The sequence below is a fragment of the Rhinolophus sinicus genome, linkage group LG05 (assembly GCF_036562045.2).
Source record: "Rhinolophus sinicus isolate RSC01 linkage group LG05, ASM3656204v1, whole genome shotgun sequence".
Classification (NCBI taxonomy): Eukaryota; Metazoa; Chordata; class Mammalia; order Chiroptera; family Rhinolophidae; genus Rhinolophus; species Rhinolophus sinicus.
In genome coordinates this window covers 21482220-21506232 of record NC_133755.1, presented here as the reverse complement: position 1 = coordinate 21506232, position 24013 = coordinate 21482220, and the positions used below count along the sequence as shown (strand labels likewise).

At 36.6% G+C, this 24013-nt stretch overlaps 1 non-coding gene across 1 annotated transcript; it reads right to left on the bottom strand.

Annotated features, from left to right (window-relative positions):
* Positions 1-3079: 3079 nt before the first annotated feature.
* Positions 3080-3153, bottom strand: TRNAT-AGU (transfer RNA threonine (anticodon AGU)). The gene has a single exon. It is a non-coding gene; the product is annotated as a tRNA-Thr (tRNA).
* Between the last annotated feature and the right edge of the window lie 20860 nt (positions 3154-24013).

The window sequence follows — 24013 nt, the reverse complement described above, 5'->3', positions numbered from 1 at the left end:
TGGATGGATGGATCAAAATGAACAGATATACCATATGATAAAGTATAATAAAATGTTAATGGTGGAATCTCAGTGGTCAGTATACAGATGTTTACTATAGTCTCTCAACTTTTATGTTTAAATTTTTTCACAATAAAATGGTTTTTAAAAAGACATACCAGAATGAAAAAATAAAATTAAACGTTTACAGTCTCCCTCCACCTCTCTCCAAAAGAATTCTTTTCCAGTGCAGCTTTGTCACTGTCTAGTAACTACAAGCAAGCTGCTAAAGCTTCCTAACTCAATCGTCTCCTGTGTTAAATTATAAAACTGGACAAAATCAGCAGTTTCCCAATGTCATTTTATGTGTTGGTGACATCAGAGTCATTCAGGTGCCCCACTCTAGATCTATAAAATTAGAATCTCATGGAATCTATATTTTACACAAGAACCTCATGGGGTTTGATACCAGCCAGCGTTGGAATCCCTTGAACTACAGTCTCTTCCCATTCTAAAGTGAGAACCTGTTTATTCTAAACCTTCTTAGGAACACATGTTACATTTATCAAGACCTAGGGATCTTGTTAAAATATAGATTCTGGGGACGGAGGTCTTAGTTTCTGCATTTAACAAGTTCCCAGCTCTGAAGCCAATGCTGCTGATGCCTAGACCATATTTCAAGGAACAATGCGCTAGATCAGAAGCAAAAGTAAGCAGAACCCACTATACTTTCATGGACTCAGTTTTCCTTCTTGACCGTACCACTCTCATGGAAAGTGAAGTAGTATGTTGAACATCTTCTATTTTCTGAATTTTATATAGAATGATCATAGGGAAAAGCCATAGGGAAGTGCCTTTTTGATGCAAGAAGCCATTATTTATGGAGAAAAGCTCAGTGTGGCATTTAAATGAAAAGATACCCGATCGATTTACCTATGATGCTTTTAGGCAATCATGTGTTCTGTACTAAAGATAGACAACTTCAAAAGCCATCGATATGATAAGGGTATGCATAGGATTATAGCCTGAGATTAAAGAAAAAGCCATGGACTAAAAAGAAAAAAAAAGAAAAAAAAAACAACAACAGTGGCAATTAATTGGAAGTTCATTAAAGTACCTGAAAATTTCATTTGCTTTCCTCTTTGTTTTCATATGCTATCTGATTTACCTTTCTAATAATAATTTGGCAAACATTTACTGAGAATTTATTATACCCTAGTCACTGTGTTAGGTGTTTATTAAGCACCTTCTAAATACTTGTCGTTTAGAGTAAAAACGACAGAAACAAGAGACCAAAGAAACAGAGGTATTGGGGTTTACAATCAATGAGCAGACAGACATTAACCAAATCCTCATCAAAATAAATATGTGATTGCAAATGCGATAAGGGTACGAAGGAAAAACATATAGTGCTATGAAAAAGTGTCAGGGGAAACTGTTTTAGACTGGAGAGTCGAGTCAGGCTTTGCAACATAAAAGGAAGTCAAGCTGACATCAAAAACCTGACAAGGAAATATCAGTTGAAGAGGAAAGTATTGAGGAGTATCTTGGAAAAGAGAATATTCTGTACGAAGGCAGTGGGGCATTTGGCCTGTCCAGCCAGTGGAGCTGTAGTTGAGTAGGCTATGGGAAGAACGCACAAAATAAGGTCAGGAGGAAGGAGGGGCTATCTTATGTAGGAACTGGGAGGTGTAGACCACACGGAGAATCCTGGACATCATATTGTGCAAAAGAAAGTATTTGACAGTAGAGTGACATTATCTGATTTGCATTTAATGAGACCACTCTGGCTGTTATGTGAAGAGTAAATTTAACAGCAACAAGCAGGGCCTGAGTAGGGAGTGGGGTGTAAAGCAGTCAACTCAGAAGCAAAATTTAAATCGCTGCCAAAATGCTCAGTGATCCAGATAAGTCATATGTTAAAGCAATATTTAAAAAAAATCAAATCTACAAACTATGGTCTGCAGTCTAGCTCCCTGTTTCTGTAAATAAAATTCTTCTGGAATCAAGCTAGGATTAGCTTGAGAAAATTACAAGAGGTTCATGCAAGGGCAGATCCTGTCTTTACTTAAAATTGTGATGTTTTTTCATCTCTTTTTTTTTTTTTTTTGGCGTGTAGTTTGATTTTTTAAATATTTTATTAAAATCTGATTTATCAGTGCACCCGGTTGGCTCAGTTGGTTAGAATGCAGTGTTTATAACACCAAGGTCACCAGTTCGAGTCCCACATGGATCAGTGAGCTGCGCCCTCCACAACTAGATTGAAAATAGCAACTTGATTTGGAGCTGATGGGCCCTGGAAAAACACTCTGTTCCCCAATATTCCCCAATAAAATTTAAGAAAAAAAATAATTTTTCATGATTACAGAGGTTTTTGGCACCCCCTTACATTTTTCACCTAAGGCAAATGCCTCACTTGCCTTATCCTACAAGAGAAGACACAGGAAGACCAATAAGATCAGTCGTCTATTCATTTCATTCAATGCCAGACACTGTTCTCCATTGTATGGGTGCACAGTGAAAAAGACAATTATAGTCTTTACTCTCATGGAGTCTATATTCTAAAGTAATATAAACAACCAAATAAACAAGATGATTTTAGATTTTGTTAAGTGCAAGTGCCATTAAGGAAGTGAAAGACAGAATCTGATCTAGCAGGGCGCGGCAGAAGAGAGTGTGGCTAGGCAAGGCCAGTGGAGCTAAAATCTGAAGGGCGAGAAGCAAATGACCAGGGCCCCAGTAAAGGAAATGTCTAAGTAGGCTAGAGTGAGATTCAGGACTTCAAAGGCAGTGGCTTGAACTGGCATGGTGGCTAAGAATTGGAAAGCAGTGGCTTGTATGAGATGTTTTAAAAAGTAGAATCGACAATACTGGGTTCAATAATACTGGGGTGAGAGAGAGGAAGCAGCCAAGGAAGTCTTCCCAGTTTCTGACCCACACAATGGGTTGAATGAAGGAAGAGTGTGACAGTAAATGCTTTGACTGCCATAGTGTTTCAGTCCAGGAGAACTTATGATTCAGAAGAATGAGGATATCAACACAGCTCCTACTTGTCCGAGAATCAATACCTCTTTTTTTTTAAGGAGGGTGCAGCTCACAGTGGCCCATGCGGGGATCGAACCGGCAACCTTGGTGTTACTAGCATCATGCTCTAACCAACTGAGCTAACCGGCCACCCACTAGAATCAATAACTTGACCCTGCACAAGTCCCAGGTCAAATGCCAACAGCCCCATTGAGTTAAGGAGCATCCATGTCTCTAAGAGATGCACTCCAAGTTTCCTGAATATAAAATAATATGACATGTAAATAAGAGATGTGCTGTTCGTCTCAGGACCCTCCTCTAGGCTAGCGTGACCTGTCCTGGATGGCTAACATTTTTCTGTGGCTGTGATCTCTCTCGTCCAATTGAAAGGTACCCTTTACCTCATGCCCACCTTTTATTTCTTTGAGTAGCTTTCCCCAGTTCTGATCTGCTATATGGTGCCAGAATAGTTAATATTCTGAGTGGTCCCTGGCCATAATGCAGAACAGCCCTTCTGATGAACAGTGTCGCACATAAGGCAGCAGCTGCAGTGAACTTTTCAATACGTAGCTCAGCATGTAGGCTGTCCACAGTTTGAGAAGACTAAAGGAGGAACATTACCGTGCGTATACCTTACACTGATCCTAAGTGCAAAATGTTGTTGTTCCTGTTTTATGGAAGACGCTGCTGACGTCCTAGGAAGTTAAGGAACAGGTTAAACAAATAACGAAGACCATACATTAGTTAGGTGCAGAAATCAGAGTTAGAATTTGAACTCCCATCTGACTTCATTGCTTGTACTTTCAGCCACTATAACTAAACTTCCTGCTAAGGTGTATAATTGTATTAATTTTATATTAATGCTCAGAGGAAACATGGTGTAGTGAGAGGAATACTCCAGTCAGAGGACCTGGGTTCTAATCCTGACTTTTCTTGGTGTCCCTCAATCTATCCCGCTAAGCAATATACTCTAAAAGCCTCTAGAGAAACTTCCTTGTGGCACAACCAATAGGGAACAGTCAAGGAGGAATCAGAAAGAGGCTGACCTTGGCTCTGGAACCTGTGCCTGGAGGACCTCTTCAGTGGATGTACTATAGGGAGGGCCTAGGTGGCCCCCAGGTTAGAGGGGAAATGTGAGGGAGCACTGGGGTGTTCAGGATAATGGCTGTTGGGAGTATTTTAACCACCTGTACAGCCATGCTGGTCAGTCCTGGCTCTCTTGATTTGGTCTCCAGTCTGTAGTACTTCCAGAGATCAGAGATCTAGGTAATGCCCTAACCATCTATGCAGGAATTCAGCTACAAAAATCCCATCCTTCAGAAACCGGGTCACAAGTGTAGAAACTCAGCTCCAGAGGGGAGGTTACGCCACGAGCTGAGTAACTTGAAAAAATGTTCAGATCAAGATAAGCAGCAAAGCCAGAAGGCTACTGAATATGAGCTCTGCATATCTTACTAGCTTGGGGTGAAGGGGGCAGGGGAAGTGAGGGAAGAGGGCTTGAGGTGGTGGTAGTTAGAACAACCTGGATGAAAACAGCAGAACATTTTACTATGTTATTTTTCTCTGAAATATTACTGATTGTAGCAACTGGGGTTGGGTGTAGAAAATAGAAACCACTGGAAATATATTAAGCATGACAGGATTTATTATACATATTTAGGTGCTTGGAAAACTTTTGAAACGGCTGAAGGAGCAGATTCTAGACTGGGACTTCAGGAATGACTCCTAGAACAATACAGAACTGACTCAACAGGAAACTGCCTTCTGAGGCCACAACTTGGAATGATTGAGTTCAAGACCGCAATGCTATGGATGCCTTCCACTGTTCAAAAATCCAACATGGCTCCTGCTGCCACAATAATGGCACCTCAATCCTCAGGAAGTTACAGAGGGAATGAACATTGAAGGTGCCGCTGTAATAAATAAAATCCCAGACTTCCATGACCTTACCTGCCACAGAGAAATACGCAAGAGAAATGCAAAAATAGCTTGCACATGAAAAATGCCTACCAAATCTCACTCAAATGTATCTAATTGGTGGAAGATAATTTGCATCCAGACCTGTATCTGCAGTGAGCCAGAACTGTGAACTTTAGTGTTTTAGTCTCTCCAGTACAGGAAGGTATCCTGGAGAAGGATAGAATGCAGGTTGAGTGAGCCAATCCCCATTATCCATTAAAATGGCACACCAATTTTAAAGTACCAAGAAATACACCTTGTGGGAACAGGAAGGAGGACTGAGGTGTCAGCTGGAGGCCAGATGCTGTGCAGGGGTGCTGAATTCAAGAGCAAATATTTTTCTATGGTGTTTACAATCACTATGGCTTTGATTTGCTTTTAACAGCTAGTACCTTATTCATCAATCTTTTCTCCTTTCAGAAAACATATTTTGTGAATAGGTAATGCATTCATATGGCTCAAAATTTGAAAGGTTCACAGGGCTTTACAGTAACTGTCCCTCAGCACTCAGATACTGTCCTTAGAAGTAAACAATCAAATATCTGTATTTGTTTGCAGCTGTGAAACTGGCTTTCCATTTATTCCATGAATCTTCACTGCTCAGCTGTGGGGACTATTATTATCCGACTCTTGGTTTTAGATATAGTTTCCACTGATGTCCAGGACATTTATGTTACCTATCACATCCTTCTTATAGATCTCTTAGGTCTGATCCACCTCAGTACCTCCTGTCTTATTATAGAAAAGAGTCCTGGGATTATGGATCCCTTTGAATAGCCTCAACCTTTACCTGCCTTTAGTCCCAGATGCCCAAATCAAGCCTATTCTAAGCTATATTTATAAGCAATAATTAACATTCTAAGAAACAGTGTTTAAGAAACATTTTCAACATTAAAATATGCTTAAATTCTTTAGGCTAAATAACAGTTTATCTCATGTCCATTATTAAAAGATAAAATTTTTGGTTCCAATTTAGGTCCTTCCTTTACAAAGCTACAATGACTGCATCCACAACCTTAAATTCAGTTAATCTAAGTTATTGGAAAATATTGCCAAAGACAATTTGACAAAATCAGTCAGACTCGATCTCTACAAAAGCTGGCAACTTTTATGCTGCAAAATACTTACCAGGTTTTTCCATTTTATTTGGATTATTATTCCACCATATAGAGAACCAATGGTTGCTCTAAGTTACAGAATTCACAGTATGTCTACCTGTTAAAGAAGAATACTGGTGTTTTTCTTGCAGGGGTTATAAGAAGCAAGTTGGAAGATAAGTAGAAGAAATTCAGATGGGTGTATATCACTTAATTTTTTTTTTCTGAAAGAAGAATCAAGGACATGACCTAAATTAGAAAACAAGAAGTCCTTGTGAAATTGTATTGATGTTATGCCAGCAAAACAAGGGCAAAAGTCAAGAAAGATGAAGACATGGGATCCAAGAACACAGCAGCCAATCCAAAGCCCAGTGAAGAAGAATGCCCAAATATGGCGGAGCTGGAAGCAATCTGTCTCCATAGGACAACAGTCAGTGGACTCCAAGGAGCATGGATTTAAGAATGGGAATGGAATGCATTTCATGCTGTAGATGGGTAAAGGAGACACATATTTCTTCTTTTCAGTAGGGAAAACAAAGGCAATTGGAATTTGAAAGGAAAAAAATAAATCGCAAGAAAGCCATGGTCCAGATATGAAGCAAACTGAATATGGCTTGATTTTGAACAACTAATGGAATCTAAGGAAAGGGGAATTCTGTCTTAGGTGGCAGAGGGGTCAAAAAGTGGACCCATGAAAGAGGAAACATTGTCCTGGTACCTCTCTGCACTAAGTAATATTTACATAGTGATAATAAAGCGAATGTTGCTTATTGCCGTTTGCAGTTCAGAATGTTATAGAAAAAAACACTGAATATTTATTTATAGCTTCAGAACAGAGTACAGTTGTCATTAACCTTGATGTCATCACATGAAAAGACCGAAAGCAAAAGTGAAACTGACAGAGACTGGAAAAACAGGAGAGAAGAAAAGGGGGGTGTGATCATGACTTCTTATATCAGAGAGACAAGAGCTGCTATTAAAAAGGCTGATGAACAAGAAACAGGAATTTATCTTATTTTAAGTTATAAAGACTTTCAATAGAATAAATAAAGACACTGTAACTACCAAAATTGGAGAAGAGGGAGAAAAACTTAAGTAGTTAAATCCTTACATTTCAAATGTAGAAGTAAATGTCTACAATTGCTACATCAAGAAATATTAACACAGGAGTATTATTCCAAGTGATAAAGATGACTATCTAAGAAACAAAATGAGCTGCCCTGGAGAAGCAGTGCTGGAATGAGTGGAGAAGCAATGGTGTTGGGGCTGTGGCATTTCATTAAAGTCCTCTGGGCTGAGGGCTAATTTTTTTTTTATGAAATATTAATTTCTTTAAAAAATTAATAAAAATAAAAGAATCAAGTTGGCTTGAATTTAGATATAATTTTTTTGTCATTAGCATACCAAATGTGTGGAGAAATGCTGTTAGATCTAGGATGTTTTAGAATATAATAACCAATAAAATACCATCATAATAAAATAAATATAAGTAAATAAGAAATTTGGTAAGTTTCTAAAGAATATTTATAGTTTTGCTTTTTCTTTAACCACTGTATTCCCTAAATAACTATCCCTTGTTTCTCACTACAGAGATTTCTAGACAGATGAGGTAGTCGTTGAATATCACACATTAAACATGGTTTTCAAACCAATCAGACGACCTAAGGTTTTGTCACAGACTGATGAAAGTTTTGTGGACAATTCCTTTGCTAGAGAGAAATGAAACAAGTGGTGTAGAGGAGCTCATATCATCTCCATTTCAACAGGGGCCGCGGGTTCACCTTCCAGCTCACACTCAGGGAGTGGAGCTGTGATAAGTAACTTCCTGCTACACCATTTTCCTCAAAAACAAAATAAGCAAGAAGAATGGGGGGAGATTTTATCCTCTCCCCAGTTTGTCATGATAAGTAGTTATAGCCTGAACAGCGTTAGAGATTTGCACGGCCTGTGATCCCTTGAAGGACTGAATTCTTTTCCTGTTTTGAATGTCATTTGAATTTTTCGTTTAATGTGATTTCCTAATAAATGTCTTTATTACATTTAAAATTCATTATACTAGGAGCCACACAAATTGGTTCTCCTTCATATTCAATCTCTAACGAATATTGGCTTTTCTCCACTTTTCTGTAACCTAGTTTATCTACAATCTTGTATAAAAATCTCACCCTTTTCATATTTTGAGATGAGGGTGAGATACTTATGAGGCAGGTTAGTAAGAAGTTCTGGTCCAATTTTACTACATATATAAATGAAGGGAAAGACATACAAATACTAATAGAATAAGAGCAGCACGAAGTTCTGCTTGATTAAGCAAATACATATTGAGTGTATATTACGTACAGTCACTAGGCCAGCTGATAATATTGTATATCAAGATGGAGCAGGAAGCATTTATTCCACCCCTATGAGCACGTTAACTTCTTGAAGTTTTAGAAACTATGTTCATTTAGTGAAGGATTCCTCAACTTCAGCATTATTGACATTTTGGACCAGATAATTCTTTGTTGTGGGGGTCTGCCTCTGCATTGTAGAATGTTTAGCAGCACCCTGGGTTTCTACTACTAGATGTCAGAAACATGCCCTCCCCACCCTCACTCCCAGTAGTGACAACAACAAAATGTCTCCATACTTAGCAAAACATTCCCTGGGGGCAAAATTGTTCCTGGTTGAGAATTATCGAGCGTGCTCACATTTTTGAAGAACTAAGACTTATTTTTAGAGATACTAGAGCTGTGCCAACCTTGCCTATTTCTCGTGTGATGACTTTGTCTTGCACACCGTTGAACATTCAAACTTGAGAAATATAAACAACCATGGACTGATTCTTAGATAAGATAAATGGGATCTTTAGCACTGCAGATGAGTGGCATTTTCAACTAACTCATGAACAGCAGAACAAGAATGATTTGATATTTTTAGCTTAGGGGTCTATCTTAAAACATGCCTGGCTGGTAAAAATGTGAAATCTAAGCTTTTAGGATTTCTCTTGAGTTAACCAGATGGTGTGCTTATGATCTGCCTACAAGATCTTGCCACTCTTTTCAAACAAAAGGCTATTTTTTTTTTTTTTACTTTCCACTTAAAGATCATATGCTCTTAGATTCTTTCCAAGTGAAAAAATAATCCAGACTACATTAGACACTAAAATAAATTATCACAAGTTCTGGGATTCCTGGGACTTGGGTATCTAAGGAAAATGTCACCCACCTTCATGTTCTTTACCCTCACTCACCTTCTTGTGTCTTCACATCACCTAGGCTTCTCATCTTTTCTATAGTAACAGCAAACACACACATACTCCTTACTATGTGTCAGTCACCCTTCTAAGCTCTTCTACATATATTTACATTTAAATTCTCCCCCTTAATTGATATACAAAAAACTGCATATATTTAATGTATACAATTTGATGGATTTGCGTATATGCATACTCCCATGAAACCATCATCACCATCAAGATTTTCGTTGACAAAAATACCACCGAAGTGATGCTGAGTTCTTGTTCGTGCTTCAGGAGGCATATAATATTGGTTTGTTCCATTATTAGTGATATTATCTTTGACATTGATTGAGGTGGTATCGGCCAGGTTTTTCCACTGTCAAGTTATTAGTTTACCCTTTGTACTTAATAGGTATCTCGTTATTCCTCAAACTTTCACCCACTAGTTTTAGTATCCATAATTATTACTATGATGGTTGCCAAATGATTTTCTAATTCCATCATTTCCTTTACATGGCTTTCTACTTTAAAAATGAACTCTATCTACTGAGTTTCCCCCAAAATAATACCAGGTCTTATATTAATTTTTGCTCCAAAAGATGCATTAGGTTAAATATACGGTGATGGAAGGAGAACTGACTCTGGGTGGTGAACACACAATGGGATTTATAGATGATGTAATACAGAATTGTACACCTGAAATCTATGTAATTTTACTAACAATTGTCACCCCAATAAATTAAAAAAAAAAAAAGATGCATTAGGGCTTATGTTCAGGGATGTCATCCTGAAAAATCATGCTAGGGCTTATTTTCTGGTTAGGTCTTATTTTCGGGGAAACATGGTATCTATCTATCTGTCTATCTATCTATCTCTATCATTGTGTTCTTGTTCTTTACTCAATAGGTCATATTCCTTTGCTTTCTTTTTTTATTTTGATGTTCACATTGTTACAGATTTGGTCAAGGAGCACTCCTTCAAATAGATTTCTGTGACTTTGACACAGCACAAAAAGCTATTCCAGGCTAATCTTGTATTTTTCCTGCCCCAGTCCTGTAATCAACCATTTATTCAAGAAGTCTTGGTTCTTTATAATGGTGTATGGGAGTAGAAACCAACATCCAAATGGCATGTGTGCTCATTGTTACTGGGCTCTATGAGCAGACAATTGGGGGGAAACATATATATATATGTGCACATATATATATATGTGCATACACACATACACACACACACAGAGGGTGCAAAACAAATGTGTGCGCATTTTAAGAAAGGAAAAAACTGTATTAAAATTGTAATAATATATACCAATAACAAAAGATGAATACAAGTCATGTTTGACTTCTGTCGTTACAAGAGGTGCTCAAAGTGGTTACCATCAGAGTAATAGCATAATTTTAACAGTTTTTTCCTTTCCTAAAATGTGTATACATTATTTTGGCACCGTGTGTGTGTGTTTACATACTTGTGTTCATATACATACATACATACACATGTATTAACATTTAATCATCACTACAATCTTTTGAAGTAGCTACTACTTTTATTATTTTCATTTTGAAGAAACTGAGGCTAAGAAGTGAAATAACTTGCCAAAGGTCTCCTAATTGATTGGGTCTCCTAAGTGACAAGGCCAAGACTGGAACTTGGGCAGTCTGGCTCCAGACCTACACTCTTAGCATAAATATTTAAAGATATAAGTATTCCTAGGGTTGAGAAGGAAGGTTTCCCTATATGATCTAAAATTCTTATTGAGTTCTTTAACTTCAATGTCACATCCTGTTTTCTACCTGGCGTAGGAGAGTCTGTGCTGACCTGGGAATCAAATCCAAATAACAGACTTGACACAGAATTGCTTCTTTCTTCAGAAAACTAAAGGTTTGCAACTGCGCAAAACTTGGTATGCCTGGTTCTCTGTTCCCTAAGGATGAATCTATTCCTTAAAGGATTTTCAGGCCCTCATGGAAACAGGCTCTGCTGATCCCGCCCAGCAATCCAGTGGATGTGCTCATCTCAAGCTAGTGTGATAAGGTGACCCGACTACAAATTACCTCTGTATGGACCCACATATACCTGGAAATTTGATACACTGCAGGTCAGTGGGGATATGTTGAATTATTTACTATATGTTGCTTGGACAATATCTATATGGAAAATAATGAAACTGGGTCCTAATTCACACCATAAAAAAATTAACGGAGGATTAAAGTCTTAAATATGAAAAGCAAAGATTTTAAGCAAGGGAATGCTAAGGATAGGGAAACTATCTTTATGACTTTAGGATAGGAAAGAGTTGTTTTTGTTTTTGTTTTTTTAAGATTTTTATTGGGGAAGGGGAACAGGACTTTATTGGGGAACAATGTGTACTTCCAGGCCTTTTTTCCAAGTCAAGTTGTTGTCCTTTCAGTCTTAGTTGTGGAGGGCGCAGCTCAGCTCCAGGTCTAGTTGCCGTTTCTAGTTGCAGGGGACACAGCCCACCATCCCTTGCAGGAGTTGAACCGGCAACCTTGTGGTTGAGAGGACGCACTCCAACCGAGCCATCCAGCAGCTCAGCGGCAGCTCAGCGGCAGCTCAGCGGCAGCTCAGCGGCAGCTCAGCGGCAGCTCAGCGGCAGCTCAGCGGCAGCTCAGCGGCAGCTCAGCGGCAGCTCAGCGGCAGCTCAGCGGCAGCTCAGCGGCAGCTCAGCGGCAGCTCAGCGGCAGCTCAGCGGCAGCTCAGCGGCAGCTCAGCGGCAGCTCAGCGGCAGCTCAGCTCAAAGTGCTGTGTTCGATCTTAGTTGCAGGGGGTGCTGCCCACCATCCCTGCGGGACTCGAGGAATCAAACTGGCAACCTTGTGGTTGACAGCCCACTGGCCCATGTGGGAATTGAACTGGCAGCCTTCGGAGTTAGGAGCATGGAGCTCTAACTGCCTGAGCCACCGGGCCAGCCCCCTGGGGTTTTTTTTGTGTGTTTTTTTTTAACACAATTAAAGTACACGTGCAAGAAAATGATTGAAATTTGATTATGCTAAAGCTTAAAAAACACGGTGTATCCAAAAATAAACAAAGTAAAAAGAGACGCTTCAGCTTGGAAGAATACTGGGGGTGCCAAAAAAAATGTATACACATTTTAAGAGATGATCAACGTTGCCCAAGCAGTAGTTTGCTATAATCAGATGTGTCTGGACGCTGGTGGTAACCCCTTTGAGCACCTCTTGTAATTGCAGAAGTCAAATGTGACTTGTATTCATCTTATCAGTATATATTGAGTATTACAATTTTAATAGTTTTTTCCTTTCTTAAAACGTATATACATTTTTTTTGGCACCCTCTGTATATTTGTAAATGCAAATGGATGACAAGAAATTAGTTTCCTGAGTACATAAAGAACTCATATAAATCAATACGAAAAAGCAAACCCAATATTGTAAAATAATAATAATAAGGAGGAGGAGGAGGATGACAGAGGGTATGAACAAGCACAAGAGCTCTTTATTGAAATGGAAACTTGAGTAGCCAACCTGAAAAGATACTCCACTTCACTAGTAATCAGGAATGTTAAAACCACAATAAGACACAGTTAGATTGGCAAAAGTTAAGAATTCTGAGAACGTTGAGTATCAGTAAAGATGTGAAGCAAAGGCAAAGTTCTGATAAGAGGGCATGTTGATTTACCTGCTTTGGAGAGCAATTTGGCAGCTTATACTGAGGTAAAAGATGTACATGACCTAGGGCCCAGTAATTCTACTCCTAGAAAAAATTTCCGTTAGAGAAATGTTACCTTGTGGTTGAGAGCCCCTTGTGTGTACAAGGCACTGTGAGAAAGAATGGTCATAGCTACATTGTATGTAACAACAAATATTTGGTAGCAACCTAAATGTCCCATCCACTGGAGAATGGATAAATAACATTTCCTATATTCATTCAAGGAAATCTCTACAGTGAATAAATAAATTTACAGCCATCTGTATCTCTGCAGATGAAGCGGGATGCAGAAGAATACATACAGAAAGATACCATTGACATACACATTTAAAACATACAAAACAATTCAACATATATTGCTTGAGGATATATACATAAATAGTGAAATTGTAATAAAATGCATAGAAATGACAAACACCAAATTTATGAGTTTCATCATTCTTATTGGGGGAAAGTAAGAAAAATGTGATCATGGAGTACAAACTATTAGTGACAATCTATTTCTTAAGCTGTTTATTTCCTCACACAGGTGCAGATTAATCTGCATATCTTTTTATAAGTCTGAATGTGTCATAGTTAAAACAAAAATCCCCTTGGCCCTATTTTCCTGACTATAGGCTCATCATGATAGAAATGTATTTCCGTATCATGATAGAAGTATTACCTCTTTCCCCTTTTTCAATCAAGCTTTTATGTTCTAGAATTTGGGTTCTTCTCCACTGGTGTATGTGTGTAGGAGAGTAAGGGGTGGGGTTGTAGCTCCTTTGTATTTCAGTGGATGTCATGGAAAAAAATTCTTCCAGGCCTTTGTTGTAAAGGAATTAACCTGGTGCTGAGCATGTCATATGGATGCGATATGGACGCTGGTGCTTTGGATGGAAAAAGGAGTAGCCTGATTAGAGAAAATGGAGGGGTCCTAGGGGTTGAGAAGGGGGTTGGGTTTAGGGGTTTTCTTAAGAGGCTTAGATGAGTCTCTTTTATGTGGCCATGTCCAGGGTGGTCAAGGTAAGTGCAGGGCCCTTGGTAGCAAAGCCAACATCTCTGTGCTGTGGCAGCATGTTGTTGGTGGGAAGACACCAGTGAGGGCATCTTGGTGACCCATACAGAGCAACAGGGCCTACTAGATGGAGTAGGCTTTTGCCATCCCCCCGCAAAAGTATTCTCTAGAAGGAACAATGGAAAACTCGATGAACCCCACCATACCCCTGGCATCTGCAAAGGCCAGGGCTTCCCTTAGGAGCCAATGAAGGGGTTAGGGAACCCCATTTTCCACCCATACTTGAAGTTCCTTTAGTCAGGCCTAAGGAAGCTCAGGTTAAATTGCATTTAATTGAGAAAAACAGAGAAATGGGATGTTTCTTGCACCTGAATGGTAACACATTAAACTGTGAGATAGCTATCACATAGAATTAAGGCCAGAGACTATTAGGAACAGGTCCAAATACAAAGCTAATACGTTGTTAGTAGCTAACCGGAAGGAACTGAGCTAGGAGTCTTTTTTCCTACCTTTCCAAGGGAGAAAAATAACCGCCAAACCAATGGGCCCGACCAATAGTAAAACAAGGAAACTTAGGTTCCCAAATCAGTGGCTTTGTACAACAGAAGTGTCAGATGAACTTAATAAACTGGGCCATCAGTGTGACTAAGCTTCCAAGATAATATACCCCACAGCAGAGTGAACTGACCAACTTACAGGATCAGACCACCAGATGGAGAGAAATCCCACTGGGCATCAGACCACATCCAGGTCTGAGGAATAGTGACTAGTCAAAAAGTACTCAGAAGTTAGTGAAGTTGAGCTTTCAGGTAACCATATTCTGTGACAAGCTGTTCACAAATATGCTGACCCACTTCCAGAAAGCCTTGCATTACCTGTGCTTTAAAAGGAAAATATTATATAACTACTTTTTCTTACATAGGTTTCTGAAAAATCAATGAACACTAAAATATATTTAGAATAAGATTCTACAAAAGTTATAAAATGTCCATGTTTTAAGGCTATGCATATGGGGGAGAAAAGATAGAACATATATTACTGTTCTCCAGAGAAGCAAGCAATAGGAAATATACTATATTGTACCATATACCATATAATATAATAAATATAATTAATAGAACATGTATTACCGTTCTCCAGAGAAACAAGCAATAGGAAATATACCATCATATCATATCATATTATATAATTAATATAATAAATATAATTAATATAATGTAATATATAAATATGCCAAGAGATTTATTGTAAGGAGTTAGCTCACATGATTATGGAGGCTGATAAGTCCCAAGATATACTGGTGACTAGGCAAGCAAGGTGGTTCCGGTTCAAAGGCCTGTAGGCTAGAGATCCAGGAGTCAGAGGCAGGAAAAAGATGTCCCAGCTTGAATGCTGTCAGCCTGGAGGAATTCTCTTACTGGAGGAGACGACGGGGTGGACGATGGGGGAAAGGAGGAGGACCAGCTTTTTCCTTTTATTTAGGCTTTCAACTAATTAGTTAAGGTTCATCCACCTTAAGGAGAGCCATCTGTTTTACTCAGTCTACCTATTTAAATCTCATCCAAAACTCTCACAGAAATACCCAAAATAATGTTTGACCAAATATCTGGGCACAACAAGGCTCAGTCAAGTTTACATATAAAATTTACCACCACAGAAAAGAATATATCAAAATGCCTTATGAGACAATTTATTAGATAATACATTTCCCCTGAATTGGTCCTGTATTTTATTTCAAATGGAGTATTATATTTCCTTAAATAATTCCTGCTTCTTTTTCATGCTTTTAGTTTTATATGTTCAATCACTTTCAGTTCTTGTCAAATTAATTTATTAACCTGGAAAAACCTAAGCAAAGAGTAGACATCTTCACTAAATAATTTTAATAAGACCAAATTTCCAAAAATATTTTCATATTCTAAATGTTTGCTGATTTCAAAATTTCTAATGTAGAAAGTACGTATACAAAGCTTAATTGATAGGATTTCCAAATTACTTCTGTAGTTCTAGCACTATAGGCTGCCTTTGAAGACAAAATATAATTTCAATTATCATTATCACAATTCTGAATCCTTCAGATATTACTTAACTTTCTCAGAAGTTTTGCTATCATAAATGTATGATAGTAAATATTCAGTTTATTGGGAAAATACTTAAAAGTGATTCATTTATTTACATATTTATTGCATCATTTGGACAGATTCAAATTTGTGAATTTGTGCCAAATTAAAACATCTGAAAATCTTTCTGAAACTTTGGCTAAAATTCCAGATTTCTTTCATAGCACTCCATAGTATTGTCTGTTCAAACCCAGTAAAGTTTTCATATAGTTCTTATTGGAATCATTTTCCTGAACACCTGTAATAAAATTTGATATCTTCCCCAGATGTTACCTTCAGCTCCACAGCATCATTGAAAGCCGTTAAAACTGTTTTTAAATTGTGGTATTTTGCCTTTTAATTAAAACACTTTTGTGTATAACAACTGAAGCTTTGTAGTAATGACTGAATATTTTCTTTCATGTTTTTGTCAGATGTTTTACAAGTCAGACCATAAATCTAAATTGCAATAAATCTGTATTTATAAGTTTTATTATTTCATGTTTAAAAATTCTTTTTTTTTTTTTTTTTTTTTTTTTAGATTTTATTGGGGAAGGGGAACAGAACTTTATTGAGGAACAGTGTGTACTTCTGGTACTTTTCCAAGTCAAGTTGTTGTCCTTTCAATTTTAGTTGTGGAGCGTGCAGCTCAGCTCCAGGTCCAGTTGCTGTCATTACTTGCAGGGGGTGCAGCCCACCATCCCTTGCGGGAGTTAAATCGGCAACCTTGTGAGCCCACACTCCAACCGAGCCATCCGGGAGTTCCTAAAAATTCTTGATTGTACTTAACATTAACAATACAGTAAATGGTGTTAACAATTTGAATGGTCCTTTTAAAATATTTTTTTTGTTTGATCAATTGAAACTCTTAGGTGAAATATATAGAAGTCGTTATTTCAAATTCTTTACTGTTTAAAGTGATTTATGAAATCCTCTTAATTTTCTCACTGACAATTGCAAATCTTTGAACCATAAGCTTTGAGTGAACGTGGTTGCTTTTTGGATGAAACATGAGTTTAGCACTTTCAACTTCCAATACTACATTTTTGATCACTGTTTGCATTCAATATTCATATAACTTACAGTAAGTCATGTATTCATTTCAGAAATAAAAATCATTTATTTTATATTAATTCTTGCCCAATATCAAAAGATACTTCAGAATGTTTCAAGAAATGTCCCAAGCTATAGTTAGTTCATTATCAGTTTTAGAATATGAATACTTATGACATCTAAAAGTAACGTTAGGAAGCTCATTAACACTTTGCTGACACTTCATTCTTCATTTTTCTCTCCAAATTACAACTTTTAATTCAAATACAATTATCTTTACAGAAAGGTGTACATGTTACAAGTGTACAGCTTGATAAATTGTCACAAACTGAATACACCCATATATTTAGTACCCAGATGAATAGGACATACCAGCATCCTAGAAGCCCCAATCCGGGTACCCTCTGTCAGTCACTTCCTTCCCAGTCAAGAGTAACCAACATCCTGTTTTGGTACTTTACATAAATAGAACCATAAAGCATTTATTCTTTTGTGTCTAGCTTCTTTTGACACTAGGTTTGTGAGATCATCCATAAGCTTACATGTAGTTATAGATCTTTCAATCTTACATGTATCCTATTGTGTAACAACACTGTATAATTTGTCTGTTTGGGTTGTTTCCAATTTTTGATATTATTAATAATGCTGCTATGAACACTCACTGCTCTGACCAATATGGTAGCTACTAGTCACATGTGGTTCTTTAAATGAAATTAAATTAAAATCAATTCCTCAGTTGTACTAACCATGTTTCAAGTGCTCAGTAGCCACGTGGTTACTAGCTACTGTATGGACAGCCCCTAATACAGAGTATTTCCATCACTGCAGAAATTTCCATTGCACAATGCTGAACTCATGTCTATCAGTTAAATACTGTATCTGTTTATAATCCCAACTAACAGTGGATATTATCAGTCTTTTAAAGTTTTGGCAATCTGAGGGGCCAACTTTATTGTTTAAATTGTACTTAATCATGAATGAATTTGTGCCATCTGTACATTTGTTGCTTTTATCACTTCTCCCTTCTTGAGTTGCTCATTTATACTCCTTGCCCATTTTAATTGATTTATATTCTTTTAGTATTATGTGATAGCCATATATATCCTTTGCCTATTTTAAATTACCAATTTATGTCCTCTTAATTAGTCCTTTGCCTACATAACTTACAAATATTTCCCAATTTGTAGTTTTTCTCCCCAGAATTGTTTTAAATGATATGCAGTCAAGTTTCTTCATCTTTTCCTTTTTAGCTTTGTGTTTTATGTCATGTTTTGGAAGCCCTATCTCCTCATAGCATATGAAAATTATTTTCCTGCTTTTTGTTTTTAAAATACCAGTAATTTACTTACGAGTAAGAAGTGAAATAGAGATCCAGCCTATTTTTCTAAGTGGCCTTCACGTCTTTGTCAGACACTGCTAGTGACCTATCTGGCATCCATTCTTCCTTACAACTGTGACTTTGTTTTGGGCAATAGTGTCCAGTTTAAAATACTTTCCCAAACTCTCCTCCAGCAAAGGTTGGCCAAATGATTCAGTCTGTCCTGAGATATAGGGGGAAGTCACTGAGTCTGGCTTCCAGACAGATTTTAAATAAGGGCAATTTTCACCGACACGTTCCATTTGGCCTTATAGCTTTCACCATTCTTCCTGCTTGGAATCCAGATGTAATATCTAGAGAAGAAACAGCTCTCTTGAGAAGGTAAAAGCCACCCACCAAAAATGGGAGTAGAAAGATAAAAAGAGCCTGAGTCCTTGATGACATTAAGCTGCCATATTAGTCCTGGATTATATTCCCTTGGATTTCTTATTATGTGAGGAAAAAACCTCCTACTTAGTGAAGCCATTAATCATAGGGCTTCTTGCAACCAAGTATGTTTCTATCTGATGTAGTATCCCCACTAATTTAACAATCCATCTTTTTATACCAATTTGAAATGCTGCCTGTCACATACTAACTTCCCATATATAAGTGTGTATATTTCTGGAAACCCTCCTGCTTCCTTGATCTAAGTGACTTCAGTTTAATAGTTAATGATGACAGCTAATGCTTACTGAATAGTAGGACAATTCGAACTGCTTTATATTAGTTTGATAAATCCTCACAACAGCTCTTTGAGGCTTAATTATTTAACATTAATGTGTAGTACTTGTAAGCCTAAAACTAACTTTTAAAAGTAGAATAGAAAGGATTAAAAAGGAAAGAAAAGGTAAAATGATTCAATTATGTGATGGATTATGGTAGAAGGCAACTGTGTTGCTATCTAATTGGTCACGTTGTTCCATATTTTAATGGAAAGACCACCAGACTGGGGTTTTAAGACTTAAACTCTTATTCCAGGAGTATTACAGTATTTGCAGGTCAACAGTGCTACTTTAGGCAATTCTCCCTTAGGCCTTAGGTTCCTCATCTGTATAATGGGGTATGAGTACATTCATGAGCTGACCCTTAAGATTTTGCCTAACTTTAACACTCTATGAAAAGACTTCTATTAAGGCTGTTTTGAAATTTACTGGGTCTGGATTTGAATTCAGAATTCTGTGACCAGGTTCATATAATCATTCAACAAAAGTATTGGGGGTACACTGATGAATGCGTCAGAAAATGTCCCTGCTCCAGTGGAGCTTGCATTATAGTGGACGAATAAAAAAAAAAAAGACCAAGCAAAAAATCTGGATACTTACAGGGAGTAGTAGTGCTATGAATGAAAAAAAGCAATGACGCAATAGAGATTAGCTTGGAGACATAGTTGGATAGAGGATTCAGAAGAGTTCTCTAAACGGGCGGACAGATGGCTCAGTTGGTTAGGGCGTGAGCTCCAAACAACAGGGTTGCTGGTTCAATTCCCACATGGGCCAATGAACTGCGCCCTCCACAACTAGATTGAAGGACAATGACTTGGAGCTGATGGGCCCTGGAGAAACACACTGTTCCCCAATTAAAATAATTAAAAAAAAAGTTCTCTGAAGAGGTGATCATGAAATCTGTGTAACAAAAGATAGCTATGGCATAGTAATACATGAAAAGAGTAAGATGTGAAGTGGTAATTTATCTGTTAAATGTGTAACCTGCCTAAAACAGTTTTTAAAAAATTTCAAGGAAACACTGTAATACATATACAGCAAAGTACGTAAAACATATAGCATAATGAATTATTACAAACCAAACACCCAAGAAAGGTGTCTTCCCCAAGACCCCTTCCAAATACAACCCTTCTTCTTTCCCATTAATGGTAACCACTAACCTGACTTTTACGGTGGTCGCTTGTCACCATGCAGCAGTTCCTTGGTTTTTTGAGAATGACTTTGCCAGTTGGATTATGGTATCCAAATTTATTAAAAATTAATCAAACTGTACACTAGTGAATTTTGTGGTGGGTAAATACTTTGTTTATGATAAAGCCGTCTAGAAAAAGACTTTGCTGGGGGAGGAGGGGTTATCACTTTGTGAGGGGTGTAAATGTCTAACTTTTACATTGTTTTGTACACCTGAAACTAATAAAATATACAAATAAAAAGCTTTTAAGTGCAAGAAACTAAAATAAAATAAGACTTTGCACCTCCATATGTATCCCTAAATACAACAGCTTAATTTTGCCTATTTGAACTTCATATAAATGGAGTAACACAGTACAAGTTCTTTGGTGTCTGCTTCTTTCACTCAATATAACACTTGAGACATTCCCCATGTTCTTGCATGTGGCTCTAGCCATTCATTTTCATTGCACTGGATTCCACCTTATCCTATTTAGCCACTCTATGTTGATTAGCACGCTGTTTCCAATTTTTGGCTATTATAAGAGACATGTGCCACATGTCTCTTGTGGCACACATACATGCATTTCTGTTGGGTATTGCATATCTTGGCCTTTAGTATTAAAAGCACGTTTCTGATACCATTTCTAATCAAAATCTCTGACAAAGAAAACATGACTTAGAATGTCAGGTATGGCATGGTGCCAACTTACCTGTTCAATTTCATAAACTACTAAACTTTAGCCCAATGGATTTTCATTTCTGTCTACTCGCCTACTATTCCCTCTGCTTAGTTAATTTTACTTATTCCTAAGATTTCAGTTTAGGCATCATTGCCTCAGGTAAGGTTTTTCTCATCTTGTTCCTCCAATGTACACTTTTTTTTTGCCACCAGACCTCTCTTTCTCCATTTGTTGCACTTGTTTCACAATTTGTGAAATGAACTGGCTGTCTCTTCAATACTGGCTCATTGCAGTTAGGGTGTGCATATGTGGTCTTTTTTGCATATCACTGCACCTAGCACAGTACCTGGCACAGAGGAAGGGGGTCAATAAATAATTGATGAATATCTATTATCCCTTCACATTCATGTTTCATTCTTAAGGCCACCATCAGTACTATCCTTTGAAGATAAATCTGTATTAGGCAAGAGATTTTCTTAAGTCCCATTTGGCAAAGAAGATTGAATACAATCTTAACACCTAAGCCCATCATCATGAACAAGAATATTTTTACTGTTTTCTGTGGAGAGACTATAATTATCATATTACAAAACATATGGGTTGTTTCACTATCAAATGATGAGCACTATTTAAATGATACTTTACATAGCAACTAATTAATTCCACAAAAGCAAGTAGGATCATCATAAAATCAAGCAAAAATGTAAAATTTCAATAATTTATCTTCACCAAGGAGTGGTTATGTGAATACCAGCAAACCACTTTTATATTATTTTCTCTTTATCAACAGATGACAGATTTTTCCCATAACCAGTCATTCTGTGTAATTTCACTTGATCCTGTGTAAATACTTTGGTAAGCTTTTCTTTGTTTGGTTTTTAATAAAAATTGCTCAGTGACAATTATGAAAAAAACAAGATTTCTATTCTCGATAAACCTAATTTACTTACATTCCAACTGTTAATTTAACAAAATTATTACAGGTAGGAAAGAATATACACCCCCACAAAGTATTAGTAATCTGTGTATGTCCCAATACAAGTTAAATTCAAAATATTTTATAAAAAATATTTTATCATATTAATATCTACACAAAATCTCAGTGATAGCATCAGCATTCCACTGAACTGTTCAGAAGGGATGTTTAATGAATTTTTTTCAAGCACTTGCAAACTATAAACTAAATACTGTTAAAGTAAAAACTTATGGATATCTTGGTGAAAAGTAGAAAAGTTGAAACCAGGGTTACTAACAATATAAAATGAATGTAGGGATTTTATTAATGCCATCTTAATTATCTTGACATTCCCAAAATTAACCTCCAAAGTGCAACCTCAGCACATCGACAGAATTTCAAATGAGAAACCTAAACCTAAGCTTTATGTTTAATAATATATGTCTTGTACAAAGAATATTTTCTTAACCATTTCTTTTCAGACCACTGTACCCCATAAAGACACAGGAGGGTCGAAAATTTATACCAGTTTGTTATAAAGAAAATGTATTCACAGGTGCAACTTTCTTCTGAAAAATATCATGATTTCAAGAGCAAAGATATAAGAATGTCTAGTCTTTACTGATGTCAAAATCACATTCTGGGATATACTTAAAAAGTGGCAACAGATTCTCAAACTAGTACCAGGAAATTGTACAAATGAGGAACAGAGCACTTGTAATTAAGTTTCTAAAGGAAAATTAAAATGTAATAAATACAATGATAAGATGTAACACAGAGTTCAATTAAAAAACTATCTATGAAAAAGGATAAATAAACACTGTTATTTTCTGACTAAACTATCAGGGCAGAGAACTGCTGAGTGTGAGAAGGTGATTTTTAGCTTAGAACATATTTTAATAAAACTTAACAAATGTGTCACAATTCCCTAAATTTTAAAACTGACTAAAATATGCCTTAATAAAGTAAAGGTAAATAACAATCATCTTAAAATATTCACTTATTTTTGATGAATATGAAAAATATTGTTTTTATTAGTTTGTAGAAGCATTATTTTATTCAATGTTTTATTACATCAAAAATTTAAAACTGACTAAATTTTAAACAATATTTAAACAAAAATATCTATCTCATTTTAAGTCAATGAAAATTTTCACTAATTTAGAACTCTATATTAGTATATTAACATTTGGGGAATTTTTGGAAACAGATACATTATTATATATAAAACTGCCTCACAGACCTTAGAAATAAGCAAGTTCAATAATGGTTTATAAAACTTTACAAATCTTCCTAAATTGTTTTTTAATACAATGAAAATTATATATAGACTTTGATTTTTAATCAAAATTTAAATTATTTTACAATCAATTTGAAACAGAAGTATGTCTCAATCCTTTAATTGAGGATTAACGTTCATCAGGATTACTATAACTGATAACACTTAAAACACACACACACACACAAAACTAGGAGAGACTATCTAGCTGGTTGTTTTAAAAATACTAATGAACTAATAATTACGTTGAAAATCATCATTTAAAAATCAATATGATTTAGAAAACATTATATAAAAATTCAAGAGAACATTGTTATGGTCAGCTTAGCATTATTAACTGTAGCAGTACTATATCTTTTACACATTTACAAATCATGTTTTCCATCTGAATCTGTTTTAACTGCTTTGCTCATTAGCTATGAAGATATTAGTTGAGACTAAAACATTGTAAATTGTATTCATATATTATATACCCTAAACAGGGCAGTTCCCAAGATTAAATGCTGTTATTTTTAAATACCTCTTTGAACACAAAGACCTCATTTTATCTTCTATCACTACGAATAACCATGATAGCTTAAAAAATTTAACCATTTTTTGATGTAGTTGGTTTTAAAATGCCTTGACTATTGCTTAGTAAAATTCTACCCCCTAGCATGGACCCCCAAACTTTTTGAAAAGATTCCAGGGTCAACACTATGAACATCAAATGTAACAATCCACTGTATCAAA